At 46.5% G+C, this 16,281-nt stretch overlaps 1 long non-coding RNA gene across 1 annotated transcript in view; it reads left to right on the top strand.

Moving 5' to 3' along the window:
* Nucleotides 1-14,659, top strand: part of LOC123570190 (uncharacterized) — a 259,123-nt gene extending 244,464 nt beyond the window's left edge. The window contains exon 3 of the long non-coding RNA XR_012427424.1: nucleotides 12,936-14,659. This is a non-coding gene — a long non-coding RNA (uncharacterized lncRNA). The remainder of the gene's footprint in view (nucleotides 1-12,935) is intronic.
* The last annotated feature ends 1,622 nt before the right edge of the window (nucleotides 14,660-16,281 follow it).

Here is a 16,281-nt window from a genome sequence, read left to right as displayed (position 1 = left end):
ATAAATCATATTTTGTTTGTGCCATGGTTATAACATGAATAATACATTAAGAAACTTTTATGCATTTAATAGGACAAAAACCATCTCGTGGCATTTCTAGACTTTGCTTCTCTCCACTCTGGCAGGTTAGTGCATTTTGTCACCATTTGACACATTTAACCATCATTTGAATCACCATACTACCTTCAAGTAGAATGCTGGATAATTAAAAGAAACAAGAAAAAGTATATATAATAAATTCAGAAAGCTTGCTAATTATGTGCATATTGCACTATATTCGTGCTGCTAATAATTCAAAAGATAACCAACATTTAAAAAATGCGTCATCTAATTTGCCATGCTCTCCCAGACCCACATTTTATAACACTGCATAGGGAGAAATAGAGATAAACTCATCTTTCTTTCTTTAATCTGCAGGAGTCATTGGAGAGCATAAAAGTCAATAGGTCTCCACATTGCTTAGACTTCAAGCATCTAAGTATTCCATGGTGTTGTTTTTGTGAATGGGGAGAAGCAGATGATCAATAGAGAAGATGGAGTCTATTTATTACACAAGGACAGGGAGTTTGTGCTGGTCTGGTTTAGATTCTGCAGGAGGGTCTGCTGGTTGATGAGATGTCTAGATTGGCCAGTATGTTCAAGGTTATTTGCTGTAGCAATGTTTGTAATAGTAAACACCTGGAAGCAACCTAAAAGTTTGTCAGTGGAATTGGGTTGAATAAACTTGAACATCCACATAATGGAATCTTCTAGGACTGTATGAAAAAGAATGAGCGAGCCCTCCACGTAGCCATATGAGAGATTCTTCAGTATGTCAATTTTAAGTAAACTTGAAAACAATAGAACATGCTGCCATTTGAATTAAAGACAGGGGAAATACTGTACCTTGCTTTTGTATGCATGTGTGTTAAAAATTCCCTGAGAGGTTAATATCTAGAATCTACAAGGAGTTCAAACAAATCAGCAAGAAAAATGTAAAGAATCCCATCAAAAGGGGGGCAAATGAAATTAACAGATGTTTCTCAAAAGAAGATGTGCAAATGACCAACAAACATGAAAAAATGCTCAACATCACAAATTGTCAGGGAAATGCAAATTAAGACCACGATGAGAAACTACCTTACTTCTGCAAGAATGGTCATTACTAAAAAGTCAAAAAACAATAGATGTTGGAGTGGATGTAGTAAAAAGGACATGCTTATACACTGCTGGTGGGGATGTAAACTAGTTCAACCTCTATGGAACACAGTATGGAGATTTCTTAAATAACTGGAAGGAGATCTACAATTTGACCTAGCAATCCCACTAGTGGATATGTACCCAAAGGAAAATAAGTCATTATATCAAAATGACACATGCACGCATATGTTTATTGCAACCCAATTCATAATTGGAACGATATGGAAGCAATCTAAGTGCCCATCGACTAATGAGTAGATAAAGAAAATGGGGTACGTATATACCATGGAATACTACTCAGTCATAAAAAAGAACAAAGTAATGTCTTTTGCAGCAACTCACATGAGCTGGAGGCCATTATTCTAAGTGAAGTAACTCAAGAATGGAAAACCAAATACTGGATGTTCTCACTTGTAAGTGGGAGCCAAGTCATAGGTATGCAAAGGGATACAGAATAGTATAATGGAGGAGGGGAAGGGTGGGAAGGGGTGAGGGATAAAAACTACCTACTGGGTACAATGTACACTACTTTGGTGATGGGTGCACTAAAATCTCAGGCTTCACCACTCTACAATTCGTCCATGTGACCAAAAACCACTTGTACCCCTGAAGCTATTGAAATTAAAAAAATAATTAAAAATGGAGAAAATCATTAAAAAAAACTACTCTGGAAGGATACACCAGAATCTAATAACTATGCATTTATTTGTTGTGGGTGAGTAGGACTTAGTGGAATGGAAGAAAGAATGGGGGAAAGAAAGTTATTTGAATAACTTTTATAATTTTATAATAATTTTGTCTAATAAATTTTAACTAGGTGAATATATGACCTAGTCAAATAATTAAACAATTTGACTCCCCATGAAAGAAAAGGTTGAAAAAATGCTCAGTGATTGCAAAAAAAGTGAAATAGTTCTCTTGGAAACATGTAGGGCCCTCCACTTCCACAGGACATAGTGACTGGGCCGGAAAGGAACACAGTCATTCTGGAATGAAGGCATTCACAAAGACCAAGAAGTTGGAGAGCTCTTTCCCAAAGAAGAGAGAGAGACTGAGGGATGTTAGCACACAGTTTTATGGTAACGACTTTCAAAGACTAGGCTTGAAGATACTCAAATAAAATCCCAAGTGAAGTAACTCAGAAACAGAAAATCAAACACCGCATGTTCTCACTTATCTGCAGGAGCTAATCAATGGGTACACACGGACACGCAGAGGGAGTAATAGACTCTGGAGACTCCAAAAGCTGGGGCAGGAGGGCTGACAGTTGAAAGTACCTACTGGGTACAACGTTCACTATTTGGGTGATATCAAGGCACACTAGAAGCACAAACCTCACCCTTGTGCAATATATCCATGTAACAAACCTGCATGTGTATCCAGTGAATCTATAAAAGTTTTAAAAGGGCTGGGCATGGTGGCTCACACCTGTAATCCTAGCACTTTGGGAGGCTGAAGTGGCCAGATCACCTGAGGTCAGGAGTTTGAGACCACCCTGGCCAGCATAGCGCAACCCCGTCTCTACTAAAAATAAAAAAATTAGCTGGGCATGGTGGCCTGCACCTGTAATCCCAGCTACTAGAGTTGCTCAGGCACGAGAATCGCTTGAACCTGGGAGGTGGAGGTTGGAGGTAGCACTCCAGCCTGGGCAACAAAGTGAGAATCTGTCTCAAAAAAGAATTTAAAAAGAAAAAAATAGTTATGAATGTAATCAACCTCAAGGCATTGGCACACTTAGATGCCTGCTGGGTTTGGCCAGTGAGAAATCAGTGAAGAAATAGCTTGAGGCAGATCAGAGTGAGCAGGTCCTGCTCCAAGACGGCGGCTGTCAGCCTGCTGCTGGTGGTGCTTGGGGAACGCCAGGGCTGAGGTGCTACTGAGCACGTCATAGCTTTCCCAGGGCAGGTGGCAGTCTGAATTCTTATGTACAACCTGCTGAGTTTTACGCGGATATGCTCACCAGTTATTCGTTGTTCCTTGAGCAAACCTTGCTGTGAATGTGGTTTGAATCTGGGTCTATAAAATATGCAAACTATACATTCAAGGACTTTCTCTAAGGCATGGTTTGCAGTAGTGAAAATTGGAACAGAATCACCTGTTCTTCAACAAGGGACTGGTGTGTAAGCGCCAGAACATGGAGCTGGAGAGATGACAACGTGTATCAAGGGAAAAAGTTAAGTTGAAGGACAATGTTCGCTGTGATCTCAGGTTTTGTAAAAGCAACAACAAAGTGTATTTGTACTCCTAGATTTTTAATCGTATGTATGATTATATAAGTATAATCTCTAAATTAGGTATAATATATGCAGTTCTATAAATTCGTTAAGGGTATTTTGTGTGTTTGTTTCCTTTTCTTAGGGTCTTAAGGTAAGACCCCAATATGCTTTAACTCTTCAGGGAACACTCTTCCTTTTTCCTTTGTTTTAGTTCCATCCTCCGTAATTTAGGGAAAATAGATTTTTTTTTGAAACTGTCCATGATAAATAAATCATAGTCTGTCAATTGTTGTCTTTCCTTTCCCCTCCTTTCCTTTGGGTTCATGTATGTGTGTATTTTGAGTTGTTTCTTGTCACACATTTTTCTTTTTTTAGAGCAAGGATATGTGGGTAGTAAACTTTTTTATGTCCGAAAAGCTTAATTGGCCATGAAGTTCCAAGTTGGCTTTTCATTTTATTTTGGGCCTCGAAAGATACTATCACGCTGCTTATGACTGGGAATTCTGTTCTCCACCCAGTCAATGGGCACCCCTTTGTGGTTGGTCGTTTCCCTTCCCATGGCCTTTCCCGTCTTTCTCCCTGTCCGTGGTGCCCTGCGGTTGACTGTGAGGTGTAGGGGATAGGTTTATTCTTGTTCATGCTGCTTGTTTCTTTAGGAGGCACTTTCACTCTGAAGACTTATGTCTGTCTTTAATTTCAGAAAACTATCTTCTGTTGAATATTGTTTACCTCGAATTCTATCTATTTTTGCCTTTTGTTACTCTTTTGAATGGAGGTTGGAAACTTTCTCTCTCTTCATACACATGCACAAACACACACACATCATATACTCAAGATATAATTCATGCAAAGTTTAGGAACATTCAGGCATTTGATGGAGAATGAGAGATGTACCGTAGGCAAAGGGGGCACATATGGCAAGGACACAAAATACCTTTAGAAAATTTATAGAAATGCATAGACATCACATCTAACTTAGAGATTCTACATATGTAATCATATGTATGATTTTTGTAGGGGAAGGGAGTTTCAACTGTATTTAGGGTATGCTATTTCCTTTAGAGATTCTCTGAAGCAAGCAAGGAAGGAAGGAAGGAAGGAAGGAAGAAGGAAGGAAGGAAGGGATACTAATCATGCCATTTTATTTTCTGTATTTCTGATGCTTTGAGATGCTGGGGACTTGACTTTGGAGGGACTAGCAACTCCCCTGCGAGTTCCCCTTTCATCAACAAACCCATCAATCCAGAGCCCACACCCGGACCACTTCCTTTCCTGGGCTTGCATAGGTTCTTGCACTTTTAGGGACCAATCACGCCAGGCCTTGCCCTAATCACCCTGGGGCCAGGTATCAGACAACTAGTGACAGCCTCTGAATGCTGGGGATGGTGAAACTGGAGAAACTGGCTGATTCTAAGACTACTTTGTTTGCCTCGCCTGTTCCTTCCCACGGACACCACATAAAGGCTCTTGTCCACCATTTCCCCTCCCTCCCTCTGCCTCCTGTGAGCCCTGTGCTTCCCCCTGTGGCCTCCTCATGGTGTGGTGTCTCCTCCTTTTGGGAACGGTGAGTAACAAACTCTCTCCTTAATAGCAGGTATCTCCTGTTCTGCTCACCTCACCATACCTGAACAGTAATAAAACCGACATTTCAAAATAAAAGGAAAGCAAAATAAAATAAAATAAAAGGAAAGAAATGTGGATAGATCATTTGAGGTCAGGAGTTTGAGACCAGCGTGGCCAACACGGTGAAATCCTGTCTCTACTAAAAATACAAAAATTAGCTGGGCATGGTGGCTCATGCCTGTAATCTCAGCTACTCAGGAGGCTGAGGCAGGAGAATCACTTGAGGCCAGGAGGCAGATGTTGCAGTGAGTCAAGATCTTGTCACTGCACTCCAGCCTGGGTGATGGGGTAAGACTCTGTCTAAGAAAGAAAGACAGAAGGAAAGAAAGAAAGAAAGAAAGAAAGAAAGAAAAGAAAGAAAGAAAGAAAGAAAGAAAGAGAAAGAAAGAAGAAAGAAAGAGAAAGAAAGAAAGAAAGAAAGAAAGAAAGAAAGAAAGAAAGAAAGAAAGAAAGAAAAGAAAGAAGAAAGGATGGAAGGAGACAGGAAGAGGGCAAAGAAGAAAAGGAGGGAGTAAAGGAGGAGAGAGGACGAGAAACACACAGAGGACATGATTAGAGCAGGCCAGCCAGCGAGGAGGCTGCTGGAGTTGTTCCAGTGGGGGGTGGTGGTGACTGGACCAATGAGATGGCAGTGGAAGGGAGGAGTGTGCGCACTGGAGGCAGGTGAAGAAATATCCATAGGCCTTGCTGCTACAGTGAATATAGTGGGTGATGGAACGAACAGGATGGAAGGTGGCTCCTGGGCCACCTTCCTGGGCATCTGGTTTGACATACTGGGCAGCTGATGATATTTATTGAGATAGAAGAGATGGGCTAGTACCAGGGGCCCTGGATTGGCAATCCTAGCCAAATAGTTTAACTTCACTGTGCCTTTGTGAAGATATCTCCCAAGGGCTTGAGACTAAATGAGGTCATACGATACATGGAAGAGTTTCAGGCCTACCGTGAGAGCTCAGTGAAAGCTGGCGATGATGGAGACAGCTAGAACCTGGCGCCGAGGAGGATGGGGTGGAGTGGGTGACTGAGCCAGTGGGGGGTAGGGCGCTGAGCATCAGTGGTGGTCCTCCTACGGTCTTATCAAAGGAGAAGCATGACCAGATATCCATTTTACAAATGTCATTGTGGGTGCCACGTGCAGAGTAGGCTGAAGGAGAACAGAAGGATGTGGGGAGACCAGCTAGGTGGTCTTTTCATGCTGGACCAAAAGTGGCAGCGGAGGAAGAGAGGAGGGGCTGGATGTGCAGCAGGTATGAGCGATAGTTCAGGAATGCAGCATGCAATACATATTACAATTCTCAAGTTTCTTTAAATCAATTTAAACTGAACCCTGAGAGCCCCAGTTCCACCATCTTGCTGACAGGAAAGGCGATCTCAGGTAGTAATTTAGTCCTCCTTGTCCTCATATACTCTGCTGAGTTATGCAAATGTCCTTGGATGTCACATGGCACCAAGGTTCCAGAGTTCATGGTGGCTCCATCTAAGATTCACTGCATTGTCCCAGCCTGAGAGGTCCCTTTATGCCTGAAGACCTGTGGCTCGGTAACACTATTTAGGACAAAGAAATAGTCAGGTCAGAGAAACCCACGGTCCTGTCTTCCTCCCAAATCACCTCCAAGTAGCAGGATCTTGGAGCAGGTGCAAAGCAGGTTATGATGGGGAAAGAGAGCAGGATGTACACAGGCCTCTTACGGGAGCTTGATGGGACATGGCACAGGTGGGGGCCAGGGCGCAGCTGGCTTGTTCTCCAGGAGGGGTGACTCCCTCTCTCCTTCCACCTTATCTACTGTACCTTTTTATAGAGGATTTTGCAAATGGAGGTAGGAGACACAGTCTTAGCTCATCTGATCTTGGGTGTCAGCTACACAGGGGAATTGTGCACCAGCCTTGGGAATACCATTTGCCCAAGGGAACTGCATCCCAGCAGTAGTAGACGCCTCTTGGGACCAGTAGCTTTATCTCACACTTGACAGACAGCATTAATGGAAGCTAGCACTTATTGTGCATGTAATTACGAGCCAGTTTCAGTGCTAAGCATATTGCATATGCACCTTATTGAACCTTCACAGCCACCCTGGGAGATATATGCTATTATTATCATCCTTGAGATAACACAAGGAAGTGGAGGCACAGAGGGATTCAGTGACTTGTTCCAGCTCCAACTGCAGAGACTGTGTTTCCAACCATTCCCTTTCCAGTTTCCTACAGAGCTCCTGGGAGGCAGCACCCAGGGACCCCGGGGTTGGCGGGGTCTCCTAGGGAGCAGGGAAAGTATGCAGGTCTCCAGGTGTTGTTCAGATCACTTTCTGAGCTGATGCTAAACCCTCTAGGATGTTCTTTCTTTTACCTTTTCCTTTTATCTTCTTGCCTCTTCCTCTGACCTTGTTCTTTCTTTCCTTCTCCCTCTCATTCCTCTCTGTCTTTCCCAGAGCTCCAGCCTCAGTGGGAAAATGCCATGTCTCTCTGCTTGTGCTTTTGTTTTCACTTTCACTCCTGGGGTTGAGTAGGATGCCCTGTGGTGGTTGCAGCGGTGCCCTTCCACCTCCTGTCCCTCCGCTGTTCTCCAGCTATAGAAAAGTCTGCAAATGAAGGCTCTGCTCTGGAGAATGGTCTTCCAGCTCACATTCTGGCTGACAAAGGTGACGAGGGTTTAATTTTGGTTGCTAGGTTTGCTAAACAAATAGACAAACCAACAAACAAAAGCCCTGCCAATGCCAGCATCCAACCCAGTGAGGCATTACATTTTAGTAATTTAGTAAGCAGTGGCTCTCTGGCTGTATCTCTGCCGTTCTGAGGTCTTTGTTTAGTGCTCAGATCATACGAATGGGCTGTATAGAGGGGACTGGATGGGCAAAGCCAATAGCTGTGGCTATGTATTGTAGTTTGGCTGCTGCAGGGCCCAAGGATACCACGGGTCTGCTTGGGAGCACTTGTTTGCCAAGAGGCTACTGCATCACACATCACACAGTCATGAGACCATTGAATCAACTGCAGCCAACCTCCTGGAGCTCCTGCATGAGCTGCTTTCTCAAATGATTCTTCCATTTGCAGACCACATTCCTTTTGTGGAGCAGGGTGAAACAATTTCCTGCTTTTGAAGAGTGGAGACAGGCAACTTGGATTCGCTGCTCACCTGCATGGGACATCATCTCCTCTTTCATGATGAAAGATCCCAGGCTCTGAAGACTAGAGACAGAAAGCTGGACTTGGGAGAGGGCTAATGCAATGAACACTGGAGTCAGAGTGCAGAGGCTGGTGACGCAGCTGCCCCAGCACCGATGACTCACAGCCTAGACAAGTGATTGCATCTGAGATGTGAGCACGTTAACATTCGCCTCACCCTACCATGGCCCCAATCAAATCAGGAGTGAGAAACTCAGAACCTGCAGCGTCCGGACAAGAAGCATAGATATTCAGAGGGACAAGAGTTAGGGAGATGCTGAACTGTTTGTATTGTGAGTCACACAAACCCTACCTGGTAATCGTTTTTTTGAGAAACTGCATGAGCAAACAAGATGATCAAATAAACATACTCCGGGCTGAATCAGGTCAAGGCTCATAATGTTGTGACCCCTGGGAATAACCCTTTATTCCTATTTAGGATTGCTGAGTGCTCTCAGAGGGCCTAATGGCTCTGATGTCACAGCTGGAAATACCTGACACAGGTGACAATGGGAGGATTCCTGGGCAGGAAGAATAAAAGAACTAAAGAGCCGTGTTGGGTGATCCCAGATGCCCAACTGGAGCACATTATGGAGGAGGGTGAATCATCCTAGCAGACATGTCTAATTGATGTTCCATGGCCCCAATGATGGGCAACAAGACCTCGCCAGGAAGGCAGTTGAGCTTCTTATGAGTCTCCAGCCTGTGGCAGCTCTGCCCGGAGGGCAATGCTTGCTGATGAAGCTATTCATTAATACGGGTTCATCAGCGTCCTGCAGACAGCTCTGAGCCATTTGTTTGCTTGTCAAGCTGGGTGTTGCTCTCTGCCAGGCTGCAAGAAGCTGACATTAATATTTTTATCAGCCTGACTTTGGGAAGTCAGATGGGATTATTACAGATGACATCTCCCTGATTTTAGCAAAGAAAATTGATTAAAATGTGCTGAATCAGAAAGTCTGGCTCAACAGTTAAAAGCTACAATACATTACGGTCTGAGATCACGTCCGATCGCCTCAACTGGGGAGAAATGTTTCAGATCAGAGGACTTGAAAAGTGTACAATTCAGGAGAATAGAGAAAAGGCCTGGGGGAGAGTGATACAAAGGGTGCGATGGTGGCCTTCCACATTAAGCATTGCTATCTTGTCAACCGTAGCTTCCACAAATGTGACTGAGTGTATCTTTCCTACATTTTTAATCTTTAAAAGTTGTACTTTGGTGCACACAAATGTACATAAAGTAAGTGTGATGGTTAATTTTATGTGCTAACTCGACTGAGCCATGGAGTGCCCAGATACTTGGCTAAACATTATTTCTGGGTGTGTCCGTGACGGTGTTTCTGGATGTCATTAACATTTGAAGCGGTGGACTGAGGAAAGCAGGTGGCCCTCTCTAGTGTGGGTGGGGCTTGTCCAGTCAGTTGAAGGACTGACTAGAACAAAAAGCAGAGTAAGATAATTCTTTCTCTTTTCCTGACTGTCTGCAAGCTGGGACATCGGTTTTCTCCTGCCTTCAAGCACAGACTTGCACTGGAATTTACACTATCAGCTCTCCTCTGTCCGTACTTCTCAGCCTCTGTAATTGCATGAGTAAATACCTTATCATAAAGCTCTTTCTAAATATCTATCTATCTATCTACCTATCTATCTATATATCCTATTGATTCTGTTTCTCTGGAAAATTCTGACTGATACAGTATTATGTACAAAGTGTGTAAAAACAAATGATCAAATCCAATAAGACCAAAGGAAGTTCTGAAAGGCCTCCATGTAGGATGGTGCCACCTTAGAGATGCATGAGTGCTTAGAGACAATCTAGTCCATCTTTTGTTTTGCAAATGGAGAAATTGAGGTGCAGAGAGTGGAATGTCAGGTACCTTCTTGCCCATGCCAGGCACCTTCTTGAAAACTGAGCTGTGACTGGCGTCACACCTCCCGAATCTGAACCTTGCGAGCATCCACCTGCTTGCACTCACACATGTACATGTAAAACTTTCACACATGTATGCAGGCACAATGCACACACACGTGATACACACATGCTCATGAGTGTATATATACATACATGGCCACACACACATATGCACACTCATGCACACATGTGCACTGCAACCCCTCTAGAAGCATGATAGATAACACCACCATGTTACAAGTTCCGGCTGCTTACTGTGTATGCCAGGCACCGTGCTAAGTGTTATAAATGGACTCTAATCTTCACAATGATTCTAGAAGTAGGGCCAATCTTGTCTCAATTTTGTAATGAGAAAACTGAGCCTCAGAGAAGTCAGGCAACTTGCCCAAAGCTGCACAGCTGGTAGGCAGCTCAGCTGTCTGACTTTGGAACCTGTACACTTATGCCTTGATAAAGGCCATGATAAAAGAGGCTGTAGGGGGTCAGTGATCACCTTGGGAGGACTCTGGCTTTCAGATCCTTGAGGAAAAGCCAGTTAACTGAGAGATCATTAAGCATCACTCTTAGGGCAAGGCAAAGCACCCTTTCTGTCACTGACAAGATGACTAGAAGAAGTTTCCACAGCCCTGTGTCTCTGGGATTCTGTCAGTGACAGCACAGTGGGTGAGAGGTCACCAAGGTACATGCAGGGGTCAGGGCACCACTGGATGGCTGTGGCTTGGTCCCACAGGGGTGCCTATGGTAGCAGAATTCTAGGGTGACCCCAAGACTCCTGCCCCAGGTATGCACAGCTTACATGACTCCCTCCCCTCAAGCGTGGCAGGAGCTGTGAATATGTGAACATGGTGGGGTATCATTCTCATGATCACTACGTTGAGTGACTAACAGATGTGATTAAGGTCACTAATCAGTTGAGTTAACAAAAGGGAGATTATCAGAGTGGGCCTGACCTAATTACATGAGCCCTTTAAATCTGGGTCTAGAGGTCAGAGACAGGGAATTCAGAGAGATTCAAAGCATGAGGCTTGTTCCTGCAATGCTGGAAGAGGCCAGACTTCAATACTGCAAACCAACAACGGGGTCCTGGGTCAGGGAACAGAGGGTGGTCCTAGGAGCTGAGCATGGGCCCAGCTAGCAATGAGCAAAACAACAAGGGCCTCAGCCCTACAACCTCAGGGAACCGAATTCTCACAACAAATTGAATGAACTTAGAAAAGGACCTCAAGTTCCAGATGAGAATGCAGCCCTGGGGGCCCCTCGACTTCAGGCTTGTGAGACCCTGAGCGAACCTGGGGCCTGGATTCCTGGCCCATGGAAAATGTGAGTTAATAAACATGTATTATTCTGAGCGCTAAATTTGTGGCAATCTGTTATGCAGCAATAGAAAACGAATACTGCATCCTCAAGTGGCATCCCTGGGCTCTGCAGAAGTGGTGTCTCCACCCCCATCTTTCTGGCTCAGCATCAAAGGTGGAAGGCTCACCCCCAGCTTGGTTTAATGTCTGGTTTCCGCTCTGACTCTCAGCCAGTAGGAAAGCCCCCCAAGAGTAAGCACAACTGAGACAGCAACACTCCAACGAGGATCCTGATGATGTCCACATGGCTTAGAAATTCTAGGATCTCTCCTTCCTGCAGGGGGCGTTGCTTGCGCCTAGTAAGAGGAAGGAATTTCTATGCACGCAAACCCAACCTGTATGTGAGAAGTTCTGACATCCCTGGGTATGTGCTCCGGCCTCTGTTCCTGCACTTGTTCATCGGAAATGTGATCTTCTGGGGCTCCGATTCGACTCCCGTGATTCCAGGGCCACGACTGCAAACATTTTGCGTCAGCTGCTGGATTAAATCTTCCTCCGAAGAAAATGTTAAACTCTCTCCATTCTCCATTACTTTAAGGTATTTTTAACTTCTCTACTTTGTTGTAGTTTTTCTTTGGCACTTTCTGAGTGCTTTCACTCTTTCTTTCTTTCTTTCTTTCTTTCTTTCTTTCTTTCTTTCTTTCTTTCTTTCTTTCTTTCTTTCTTTCTTTCTTTCTTTCTTTCTTTCTTTCGGCCACTTTTTAAAGCACCTTCATGCAAGGTCTTCGGGAAGTCCTGAAGCAGTTTTTAGACTTTCAGCCTTGAAACTCTGCTCCTGTTGCAAGTATGAGGGAAACACAATGGAACCCCATGTCGGGAGGGGCTGCCTGTGTGCCCCATGGTGGCCCGCCCTCCAGCTCCTGTGGGGGAAGGCTCACCTTTTTCTCTTTGGTGCCTATTTTGAGAATTGTCACAGTAGCTAAAATAAGAATCCAGTGTATGCCCGGTGTGAGAGCTGGTAGCCACAGCGGGGAGGGGGTGAGGGAGGTGACGGAGGGAGCCCCCTCCCACCAGCCAGACAGAGAGAGGCGTTGGCCCATATGCCTGCAGGGTAGAGCTCAGCTTTGACACGCCCCTTCCCACCCTCCACTCTGGTCGCCTGGTTGTCGTCACCCCTATCCCAGTGAACCCCAGACCAAGGTCACACCTGCACAGGTTCTTTCCCGGCCACAGGCTCCCCAGGTGAGGCCTCACCTCCTTCTCTGGACTTGGAGGGGAAGGTGCCAACTGCTAGATGTCATCTCAGCAGCGTCGAATGTAGGGCTTTGGACGTCACAGCGAATGTCCATCTCTGTGCCTCCGCAGTGGCTGGTCCCTCTGCGTGGGCTGCGGCTGCTCCAGATGCACCCAGTGCTGCTCCTCTTCAGCAAATGGCTCTTCTGTCCTGGAGACCAAGCTGCAGAATCCCCCTCCCTCTCCCCCATTCCTCTTTTTTTTTTCCCCCCCACGGTACTTACCTTGTTTATTTTCTTTCTCTTCCATGACCGTGAGCAGAAACTCCTGTAGCCACTGCACCTCCAGCTCTAACTCAGCCTGAGCCTGGCACAAGGAGCAGCTGTTGGAGCAAAGCAGCCATCACCAGTCCTCCGGGGAAGCTTCCGTGTAGCTTCCAGCTTCCAGCATTGGAGAGCTCACCACCTTGCAAGCCGCCCTTCCCCAGCTCCAGCGTATGCTGAATCCAGTCTGGAGCCCTCAGAGCAAGCCCAGAACTGTCTCCCGCAGAGGGAACGCCTTCCCTGGAAAGCAGGGAGACTGCTGAGCCTGCTCTTAGAATGGCCCAACCCCAGAGGTCAGGTCCAGGGGCTGCCTGGAGCCTTCTGTTTCCTTTTCTGTACTTTAGGAAAATGTCTGCAGTGTCAGCGTGGCACTGGGATGTCTCCTCGCCCTTCCCCACAGAGCCCCAAATCCAGCAGGCTCTCTGGGCTGAGTCCTGCCCTAGCAGGCTCCAGCATAAGGAAACTGGGCGGAGGCAGAGCAGGTCTCCAGTCCGCCGCCAGACCCTCGCTCTGTACCCATGCAGACCTGCCCCATGGATGCTGGCCACCTCCCTGTCTAATGCAACTGTATATTCTGCACATATTCTCGCTGCTGACAAGGCCATCCATTCCCGTTCACAAAGACTGTTGAGCATTCTAGCAACGCATAGGAAGTGGGAGCACGTTCCCATCACGTGCGCTGGGGCCTGGCAGAAATGCTTATCTCCTGGCAATGAAAAGAAGAAAGGGGAGGAGATGACTATTTTCTGCAAACACAGAGAAAAACTGACTGGTCAGGGTGCTCCAATGGGCACCGTTTCCCACAGCTGCTCGCCCCACCCGGTCAGCCTTGCCCAGAAGGACTTTCCTCCGGTCTCCATCAGATGGGACTGAACGGGGTGAAGTCGCCTCCCTGCAGGCAGATCTCGTGTTTGGAGAGGCAGCTTTGCTCACCTGTTACGCAGGCTGGGCGCCTCGCAGTCCCTCCATCCCTCTCTCGCCTTCTCTCTCCACGGGTCCCGTCAGTCTGTCCCGGGGTCTGGGCCGCCCTCCCTGGAGCTGCCCATATCTCTCCTTCCCCATAGTCTCCCCCGCGGGCCTAGCCTCTGCTACTTGCTTCATGACCCCCGCCACCGTTTCCTGAATGACTTCCCCGTTTCCGCACCCACCAGCCTCCCACCGCTGTCCACGCTGCAGCCAGGCTCTCCTGTGCCGGATGCTGTTCCTCAAGCCCCGTGGTGTGGGGAGCCAAGAGAATTGCGGACATTCTGGATATTCTGTATCAGACGGCGTCCCTCTGCTGCCCACACTCAGCCTCAGATGGAAACTCCTTCTGTGAACTTACACATCAAGAGCAACAAAAAACAGAAATAACCCCATTAAAAGGTAGGCAAAGGACATGAACAGAGATTTCTCAAAAGAAGACACACATGCGGCCAAGAAACATAGGAAAAAATGCTCATCAGCACGAATCGTCAGAGAAATGCAAATCAAAACCACAATGAGACACCATCTCACATCTGTCAGAATGGCTATTATTAAAAAGTCAAAACATCACAGATGCTGGCGAGGCTGTGGAACAAAGGGAATGCTGATACACTGTTGGTGACAAGCAAATTAGTTCAGCCCCTGTGGAAAACTGTTAGAATATTTCTCAAAGAATTAAAAACAGAGCTACCATCCAACCCAGCAATACCATTGTTGGGTCTATACCCCAAGGAAAATAAATCATTCTACCAAAAAGACGCCTGTACCTGTATGTTCGTTGCAGCACTTTTCAAAATAGCAAAGATGCGGAATTAATCCAGGTGCCCACCAATTGTGAACTAGCTAAGAAAAGTGTGGTACATCTACACCATGTAATACTATGCAGCTGTAAAAAATAATGAGGGCCAGGTGCGGTGGCTCATGCCTGTAATCCCAGCACTTTGGGAGTCCAAGGGGGTGGATCATGAGGTCAAGAGATCGAGACTATCCTGGTTAACATGGTGAAACCCCGTCTCTACTAAAAACACAAAAATTAGCCGAGTGTGGTGGCGGGCACCTATAGTTCCAGCTACTCGGGAGACTGAGGCAGGAGAACGGCTTGAACCTGGGAGCAGAGCTTGCAGTGAGCTGAGATCGCGCCACTGCACTCCAGCCTGGGCGACAGAGCGAGACTCTGTCTCAAATACTAATACTAATACTACTAATAATAATATCATGTCCTTTGTAGCAACATGAATGCAGCTAGAGGTCATTCTCCAAAGTGAATTAACACAGGAACAGAAAACCAAATGCCACATGTTCTCACTTGTAAGTGGGAGCTAACACTGGATACTAATGGACATAAAGATAAGAACACTAGACACTGGGGGCTGCTAGAGTGGGGAAGGAGGGAGGGAACAGGATTGAAAAACCACCTGTCAGGTACTGTGTTCACCATTTGGGTGATGGGTTGAATAGAAGCCCAAACCTCAGCATCAGGCAATACACCCATGGAACACACCTGCACATGGACCCCTGAATCTAAAATTCAGGGGGCTGAATTTCAGAGAAACTCATCCCATGGCTCACAGGCCCTACCTGTTCTAGCCTCTGCCTCTCTCTTCCCCCTTGTCACTCCACTCTAGTCATTCAGCTTCCTCTGCCTCCAGATGAAGCCAACCGCGTTCCTGCCACAGGGCCCTTGCATGTGCTCTTCCCTCTGCTTGGCTCACACTCTTCAGACTGTCCGTGGCTAACTTACTCATGTAATTCCAGCACAGTTTGGCAATCTCCTCTTCAGGATGCTGTGCTGGCCACACAGTCACTCTGGGTGTTCCCAGCCCTTGTCACCAGCTGACATGCTCTGGATTGTAGGTGGCTCCCAGTTTATCAGTGTCTTGGTGTGTGTCTGCTGATTTCTGCATCCCTCTCCCCAGGAAGAGCATTTTGGCATGTGATATGGATGCACAGCCCACACAACCTCACAATCCAGAGAGGGATGCAGGGCAGAGCCAGCCCTGGATTGCAGAACCATGGGCTCTGCTCTGTGAACTGCTCACCCCTGGGTGTGAACAGACACTGCATTTTCACACTAAAACAGGAGATATGATTGTTTCTTGGGGGCTTACTCAGTGGGCAGCATTTCCCAAAGGTGACCCTGGAAGGAGGATGAGACCTGAGGGCAGGCAACAGCAGCAGTGGAGGGTCTGCTGACAGGCTCAGGCCATGCTCCGTGTCATCTGGGGCATGGGACCATGGGAGGAGCAGTGGGTTGATGGTGACAAATTCTCCGCCGGCATGGTTTCAAGGGATGCTGTGAGCTCCCAACCTGGAATGGCACAGCCAGTGGGACGTCTATTAATTGTGCTGTGCTGGAGGAGCGGGGAAATTGATTTGGA

This window comes from Macaca fascicularis, chromosome 19 (assembly GCF_037993035.2).
Source record: "Macaca fascicularis isolate 582-1 chromosome 19, T2T-MFA8v1.1".
Classification (NCBI taxonomy): Eukaryota; Metazoa; Chordata; class Mammalia; order Primates; family Cercopithecidae; genus Macaca; species Macaca fascicularis.
Note: the sequence above shows the minus strand (reverse complement) of the source record. Positions and strands in the feature narration are given on the sequence as shown.